At 40.8% G+C, this 8,969-nt stretch overlaps 1 pseudogene; it reads left to right on the forward strand.

Moving 5' to 3' along the window:
- Positions 1-377: 377 nt before the first annotated feature.
- Positions 378-2,629, forward strand: LOC109547123 (interferon alpha-8-like; annotated as a pseudogene).
- The last annotated feature ends 6,340 nt before the right edge of the window (positions 2,630-8,969 follow it).

Raw genomic sequence — 8,969 nt, forward strand, 5'->3', positions numbered from 1 at the left:
CCCGCCAAGAAAGGCTTTGACTGCCGCTCCCTTAACAGTGTCAGGGGTCTGCGTGTTGAGGCCCCAAACGCAAACTGCAGGAGAGGGGTTGCCTTCTGGACTGCGAAGGAGCAAAGCCCAAGTTTCCTGGCCTAGAGCAGTGTCTGGTACATTAAGGAGAGAAATCCTATAGCACTTGAAACATTTGCAGAGAACCAGCATCGAGGAAAAATGGCTGCTCTGTGAATAGTATAAATGAGATAAACGGTCCCTTCCCTCATCCTCAGTTAGTCTCAGACCACCTCTGGTGATATTATTTTAAGACAAAGGTGTTTTTAAATGTTATGGGGACCAGGAAATGGGTTATAAAATGTACATGGGGCAGAGGGTGACGAGAAATGGGCCATTCCTATATTTTTAGCTATGAAAGGTCACAACGTTACTTCGAAAGCTATTTCCTGGCTATTTGGGTAAAGAAAGGGAGGGCTTCCCTCAAGCATGGAATGTAAGAAGGCACCAAATCTAAGTGATCAAGATAAATCATATTTTAACGCAATATATAAAAATGGAAATGCCACACATACATGCTGAAGAAAATGTCAAAATTTTAAATAAAGACAGAAATGACCCTGCATTTGGATGACGCCGACAGTCTTACAGAGGAAGGCTTCACGTTGCCAGTGAAATTTGGGTAATTTCTGTTTAGTCTATAAAATTCTTACTAGAGAAAATGAGAAGATCAGACCTGGTAAATGTCCTCAGCTCCTTGTCCAGGACACTAATAACTCTTCTTTCTACACTACAGTCAAGCTGGAGTTCTGAGAAAGGGGTTTCAGAAACTCGAGTTAAATAAAAATTATTTAAGACTGTCACAGAGTCACAAGAACTTGTCAAACACTGCAGTTCTCTCAAACAGGTAAGGAAGCAGTCTTGAAAATATTAATGAGTTTGCTTCCATTAAAGCTAGGAAAGTAAAATTATATTAAATTCTTGTTTTAGTATAAAGAAACTATAGTTTAAATAGTTTAATAAAATGCTGTTTTAATACCCATATATTTTAATATCCTACCTTCAAGATTTAAATGTTTTCAGAAAATATCTTAAAATATAAAAAAATTCTAAAATATTTAAGTCAAGCAATGTAAGTTTAATTTAAAAATATAAAAAATAAAATGCTGTGAGTTTTTGTTTTTTTTTATTCTTTCTGCGGTACTCGGGCCTCTCACTGCTGTGGCCTCTCCTGTTGCAGAGCAAAGGCTCCGGACGCGCAGGCCCTGCGGCCATGGCTCACGGGTCTAGCTGCTCCGTGGCATGTGGGATCCTCCCGGACTGGGGCACGAACCCGTGTCCCCTGCATGGGCAGGCGGACTCTCAACCCCTGCGCCACCAGGGAAGCCCCCTGTGAGTTTTTTAATGTTCCTACTTTTCAGTTATTCAGTACATCCTCCCCCACGTTAACGCTGTATCCTTGAAAGACACCATGAAGTCCCAGAGCATCTACAGGCGCGCTCAGCTCCCGCGTCCTCGGCCCCGGTGGTGGCCGTGCTCCGACTCACCCCCAGGGCGTCCCCAACACCGTCCGGGCGTCCCATTGCCGCCGCCGCGTTCCCCTTTCTCTGAGCCGTCGCAGCACAGCGCTAGAAACCAGCAGGAAGCTGTAAAATCGGCCCCAACTCGCTTCCCAGCTTCAAACCCCTCAGAAAACGGCTTCTTTCCCAAAAATGGCCTCGCTCAAGTTTCTGTGCGAAAATAAAGCACAAAACTCAGGGGAAAGCCCGAAAATGCAAGGTTCCAGCTTCCAACCAGACAAAATTGTCGCTGGCGCGGCCGCAACAAGCCTCCCACTTGAGAACTCAGCATCGCGAAGACAAAAGTTTTTTTCTCACTATTAAATCAGTATAAAGTTGCTCCGTGAGGATGTAACTCAACTTTCTCTCGCGCTGCCCAAACCGGGAAACTGCAAACTCTCATAAGTCAGCGTTTCCCTAGCCGAACCCATCAAAAGACATCCAGCGCCCTGTCGCTGCTGCCTAGAGAAGCGCGCTGTCCCGGGTTCCAGGGAAGGAACCTTCCGGCTAATTATTTAGTGGTGCCCGCGCGCCCCCTCGCGGCCAGCGGGTGAATCACTGAAATTCTCAAAGGCCCAGATCTATTTGCTAGTGGCAGGAGTGATACTCTGCTCCATCCCTGCTCGCCCTCTTGGCTGGAACTTGCCTTGGATCCAGAGCCTACAGAACAGGGAACTCTTCATACTCTTGAGACAGATGAAGAAGATCCCGTTTCAGTCATGCCTAGAGGACAGAACCGACTTCAAATTTCCTTGGAAAAGAGGGAATATCACAGAAATCCTGACGACTCAAGGCACCGGCTACCACCATCTGACACTCCAGCAGATGGTAACCTCTTCAACAAGGAGGAAAGCCAAGCTGCTTGGAACAACACCCTACTCCATAAACTACCCTCTAGCCTTGATCACACCTTGGAACTACTGCATAAGCCAGTGGAAAATGACAATCTGGACTGTCCATATTTGAGAATTGTCCCAAAATATTTCCAAAGAATCCATCTCTATCTGAAGGAAAAGGAATACAGCCCCTGTGTCTGGGAGGCTATCAGAAGAGAAATTAAAGTGTTCCTTTCTCTCATGTAATAATTCTCCAATTACTGTCAACAAATAAAGAAGAAAGGTACACCTGTGACACTTCTAATCAAATGATTATTGTCTGTTTAGTCCTCTAAGATACGTCCACTCATATTTCTGCACATGTTGAAAAATACCTGAAGTGTCACGAGTTTACAAAAATATATTTACACAGAAGAACACAATCTATTTTCTTATACAAGTAATTTTACAATGTGCTTTCTAAAATCTGTTTAACTTCTTGGAGGGTATTTGGATTCCCAACTATGACGTTTATTTTAAAATGGAAAGGTTGTTAGCATAGTATGCTGTTCAAGACATTTGTCAGTTAATTTCATGCTAGCTGCTGTCACAGAGAAACAGAAAGATGTCAGTAATTGGGTCATTATAGAAATTTACCTTTCCATCCTTAAGAGAAAAATGCAGGCATTCCTAATCAGATGAATTTTCTAGCTGGCCTCCTCTAAACAGTGATGTAGGGACATGGGTGCCCTCTATTGTGTGGCGTTGCTCTATTCAACGTGTGATTTCCGATTTGTGGTGTGTGAGTCTATTCCACTCAGTGGTAAAGGAAAAAGTATGGGGATTACATGGGATGTTTTCAAGGGCCAAGACAGTATAGGGCAATATCACCTCTGCCCACATTAGTTGGCCTGAATTTATTATCATGGGAATCTAAGTGCAAAGAAGTTGGGAAGTTATTGGGTGACTAATGGAAGAGGAGACAAGTTCAATGAATAACACTACTTTTCATTTTTATACTATTTGTACTAATGACATTCTAGAGAAAAGAAACCAAAACAATGTTCTTGCTTCCACCCACATTATAAAAAAAAGTTGACTTGGGGTCTGACTCCACAATTTCAACTTAGGTATGATGACATGGATGTCACTCATTAGAGTTCACAGCGTGATTGACTCTTTGAAAGAAGCATTCAAGTTCATTCCCAAAGGCACAGACTAACAAGGAAAATATCTGCAAGTGTACACAAGTTGTTTCCTTTTTGCCTGAGAGAGACAAGAAAAGTAGGGCCACGTAGCTCCTTGAAAGTACTTGAGGATGACTGAACTAAATAAAAGTGGAGAGTGGGTCTTCCATTCATGTCCAGGCCCGTGATTCTCATCCTCATCTGCTAAATACTGAAAATGCTAACTTGAAGAAAATAGTGCTGCAAAGTCTTTTAAAAAATACCTCACACAATATTCCATTGTAACCTCCCTTGTTGAACCACAAAGAATTTTAAAGTATCTGTAGATTATTGTCCTTTCACATCATATCTATCAAATATATCTATCAAATATATGATTGAGCTCCTGAAATGATAGGGACTGGACTAGCTGTCTAGGAAACGGGGTTGGGTAAGATGGTGTCTCTCCCTTTAGGTATTTTACACACGCCTGGAAGGTATTCTGAGGATACAATAGGTCAGGACATGTCTTACTATTTGGGCATCTTCAACAAAATAGCATAGACTGGGTAGTTTGTAAAGAGCAGAAACTACTCACAGTTCCATAGTCTGGAAATCCAAGATCTGGGTGCCAGTGTGGTCCAGTTCTGCTGAAAGCCTGCTTCCAGGTCACACACTGTCCACTTCTCCTTGGCAGAGACTGGGGGATTTATCTGAGACCTCGTTTAAAAGGGCACTAATTCTAATTTTGAGGCCTCCATCCTCATGACCTAATCACCTCCCAAAGGGCCCACCACCTAACACCATCACTTTGGGGATTAGGACTTTAATGAACCTTGTGGGGTACCAAACCTTAAGAACATAAAGGTCTTTAAAGGCTACATACCTGTCATTTAGAAGTAAGAATATATTCATGCTGAGTAAATAAAGATGAAAGGGCAGGTTAGCAGAAAAAAAGAGCAGACCAAGGACTCAGAATCCAAACTCATGGTTTTGGACCTGAAGTCATGCTTTAGTTATTACTGGCCAAATTTTGGAAATCAAACTGAAAGGAGCCCACTCTCCCATGGAATGGAACGAAGATACAGGATGCAACAGATCACTCATCATTCTTTGTGAAAAGTCTCCAAAGATTCTCAGGAGAAACGTAGTAATTGCCACATCAATAAAGATCCACTAAGGAGTAGTATGTGTCTGGTACTGTGAGCTGTGAGATTCAGGAAGAGTCTGAGTTCAGATAGGTGGCTCTGTATATGACACCAGGCTAGTTCTTTCCTATTATAACCTAGTAGAGGGCAAATTAGAGATGAGGCCATCTTCATGAGTTTAATATAGTGCCAGGCAGAGGCTGAAAATTGTGCTGCAACTTGAATCCCCAGAACCATATGCACCTTAAAGGAAACATAATCCTAGTGGTTTTAGCAATAAACTCAGTAGGCATGACTGATACCAGTAAGGGAAGAGTGGAAATATGAGCCATTTCGATTATAATCCCAGCAAATATGGCCCTGATGAAGCAAAACAGCTTGGTCATTTGCAAATGACTTCCAGTAGGAGGAGAAAATCTAAGAATTTGCTTTAGTAAAAACTACTTGTTGAGTGATTACACTGCGCCTGGTGCCCATGATACCACAGAGAATAAGACAGAGTCCAGTTACTGCAGAGCTGATTTGCCAAAGATGGTCACATACCTATTGTTTGAAGATGGGAATGTAGAGGGCTGAAGCAACATAACTTCCACTGCAAAATAAAAAGTATTAAAGATTGGAGCTGAAAGTTAATTCTTTCCAAGACATAATATTTATTCAGTTCTAAATTAATTATGAAGATGGTTTCCTTTGGATTGAAAAGGATAGACTTGGATTGGCACCTCTGAAAATCCTTAGGGAAATTTGAAATTTAAAGCAAAAATAGAGAGAAAGGGCTTCCCTGGTGGCGCAGTGGTTGAGAGTCCGCCTGCCAATGCAGGGGACGCGGGTTCGTGCCCCGGTCCGGGAAGATCCCACATGCCGCGGAGCGGCTGCGCCTGTGAGCCATGGCCGCTGAGCCTGCGCGTCCGGAGCCTGTGCTCCGCGACGGGAGAGGCCACAGCGGTGAGAGGCCCGCGTACCGCAAAAAAAAAAAAAAAAAAAATAGAAAGATTCAAATTGATGATGACTGCTAAATCATGCATTCTCATTGGGGATGCTAACTGCTTCCATGGGTACAAACATTAGTTTTTAGGCGTATGACAAATTTTGCTATTACAATGCTGTGGCACTCCAAAGCTTAACCCTATACAACAAAATCTTATTCCTTAGTATTCATTTTTGTCTTTGGGTTTTCCTATGTATCATACACACAAGAAGCGTTGACACTGAGTTCATGGACGATAAACAAACTGCATACACGATCAGTGCTCCAAACTATGGTGACTTGATGGCTCATTGGAGGACTTTCTCTCCATCATTTGCTTGATCTCAAAGTAATATTGTGAGACGTGGCCTTCACTTACTTCTGAGCTCCCATTGGCTGTCTTGTGGATGTTGCTTATGTTTGAGTCTCAGTATGATTTGCACTATGGGAATTAAATACAAATAGAAAATTGTATTTGCATATTAAATACAGAAAAGGTTATATTTTATCATTTAATTCTACTGAAGTTGTTCAACACATCCATAATTACAGCAAGTGCTTAACAGAAAAAAATGTTTACAATATCTAGATGAATATCTAGCAGTAGTGAAATTAAAAATTATTTTCTGAAAAAAAATTATTGTATGATATGAAGCAAAATTAAAAGTTAAGTACCTAAAAATAAATATTAAGAAAATAATTTCAAAATTTCAATGATTTTGAGCAGTTTTGAATGATTTTTAAGTATATCTATACCTTGGTAGTACTATAATGTTTATAAATTTTATTTGAATATGTAGTTTGCTACATTCCTGTTTATATAAGTAAATATAGTAATTAAAAGTCACTCTGAAAACTTAGTTGTAAAGTTAAATTAAAATTCAATAGCTTATCAATCAGTGTGATACACCACATCAGCAAACTGAAGAATAAAAACCATATGATCATCTCAATAGATACAGAAAAATCTTTTGACAAAATTCAACACCCATTTATGAAGAAAACTCTCCAGAAAGTGGGCATAGATGGAACCTACCTCAACATAATAAAGACCATATACAACAAACCCACAGCAAACATCATTCTCAATGGTGAAAAACTGAAAGCATTTCCTCTAAGATCAGGAACAAGACAACGATGTCCACTCCCACCACTATTATTCAACATAAACCTGGAAGTCCTAGCCACAGCAATCAGAGAAGAATAAGAAATAAAAGGAATCCAAAGTGGAAAAGAAGTAAAACTGTCACTGTTTGCAGATGACATGATACTATACAGAGAAAATCCTAAAGATGCTACTAGAAAACTACTAGAGCTCATCAATGAATTTGGTAAAGTTGCAGGATACAAACTTAATACACAGAAATCTCTTGCATTCCTATACACTAACAATGAAAGATCAGAAAGAGAAATCAAGAAAACAATCCCATTTACCATCAGATCAAAAACAAAAAATACCTAGGAATAAACCTACGTAAGGAGGCAGAAGATTTGTACTCATAAAACTATAAGACACTGATGAAAGAAATCAAAGATGACCCAAACAGGACTTCCCTGGTGGTGCACTGGTTAAGAATCCGCCTACCAATGCAGGGGACAAGGGTTCGAGCCGTGGTCCGGGAAGATCCCACGTGCCGTGGAGCAACTAAGCCCATGCGCCACAACAACTGAGCCTGCATGCCACAACTACCGAAGCCCGTGTGCCTAGGGCCCGTGCTCTGCAGTGAGAGAAGCCACCGCAATGAGAAGCCCACACACTGCACCAAAGAGTAGCCCCTGCTCGCCGCAACTACAGAAAGCCCGCGTGCAGCAACCAAGACCCAATGCAGCCATAAATAAATAAATAAATAAATAAATAAATAAATAAATAAATAAATAAGACCCAAACAGATGGAGAGATGTATTGATACCATGTCTTGGATTGGAAGAATCAATATTGTGCTAATGACTATACTACCCAAAGCAATCTACAGATTCAATGCAATCCCTATGAAATTGCCAATGGCATTTATCACAGAGTTAGAACAAAAAATTTTACAATTTATATGGAAACACAAAAGACCATGAAAAGCTAAGCAATACTGAGAAAGAAAAATGGAGCTGGAGGAATCAGGCTCCCTGACTTCAGACTGCACTACAAAGCTATAGTAATCAAAACTGTACGGTACTGGCCCCAAAACAGAAATATAGATCAATGGAACAGGATAGAAAGTCCAGAGTTAAACCCATGCACCTATGGTCACCTAATCTATGAAAAAGGAGGCAACAATATACAATGGAGAAAAGATAGTCTCTTTAATAAGTGGTGCTGGGAAAATTGGACAGCTACATGTAAAAGAATGAAATTAGAACACTCCCTAACACCATACACAAAAAATAAACTCAAAATGGATTAGAGACCTAAATGTAAGACTGGACACTCTAAAACTCTTAGAGGAAAACATAGGCAGAACACTCTATGACATAAGTCACAGCAAGATCCTTTTTGACCCACCTCCTAGAGAAATGGAAATAAAAACAGAAATAAACAAATGGGACCTAATTAAACTTAAAAGCTTTTACACAGCAAAGGAAATCATAAACGAAATGAAAAAATCACCCTCAGAATGGGAGAAAATATTTGTGAACGAGGCAACTGACAAGGGATTAATCTCCAAAATATACAAACAGCTCATGCAGCTCAATAACAAAAAAACAAACAACCCAATCAAAAAATGGGTGGAAGGAACTTCCCTGGTGGCGCAGTGGCTAAGAATCTGCCTGCCAATGCAGGGGACATGGGTTCAATCTCTGGTCTGGGAAGATCCCACATGTCGCAGAGCAACTAAGCCCGTGAGCCACAACTACTGAGCCTGCGTTCCACAACTACGAAAGCCTGTGCGCCTAGATCCCATGCTCCACAAAAAGAGAAACCACTGCAATGAGAAGCCCATGCACTGCAACAAAGAATAGCCCCCGCTCACTGCACCTAGAGAAAGCCAGCACACGGCAACAAAGACCCAACACAGCCAAAAAATAAATTAAATAAATTTATATTTTAAAAAAGCTTTAAAAAATGGGCAGAATATCTAAATAGACATTTCTCCAAAGAAGATATGCAGATGGCCAAAGAGCACATGATGCTCAGCATCACTAATTATTAGAGAAATGCAAATCAAAACTACAAAGAAGTATCACTTCACACTGGTCAGAATGGCCTTCATCAAAAAACCTACAATAAATGCTGGAGACAGTGTGGAGAAAAGGGAACCCTCTTGCACTGTTGGTGGGAATGTAAACTGATACAGCCACTAGGGGGAACAGTATGGAGGTTCCTTAAAAAATTA

Source organism: Tursiops truncatus, chromosome 6 (genome assembly GCF_011762595.2).
Source record: "Tursiops truncatus isolate mTurTru1 chromosome 6, mTurTru1.mat.Y, whole genome shotgun sequence".
NCBI classification, from domain to species: Eukaryota; Metazoa; Chordata; class Mammalia; order Artiodactyla; family Delphinidae; genus Tursiops; species Tursiops truncatus.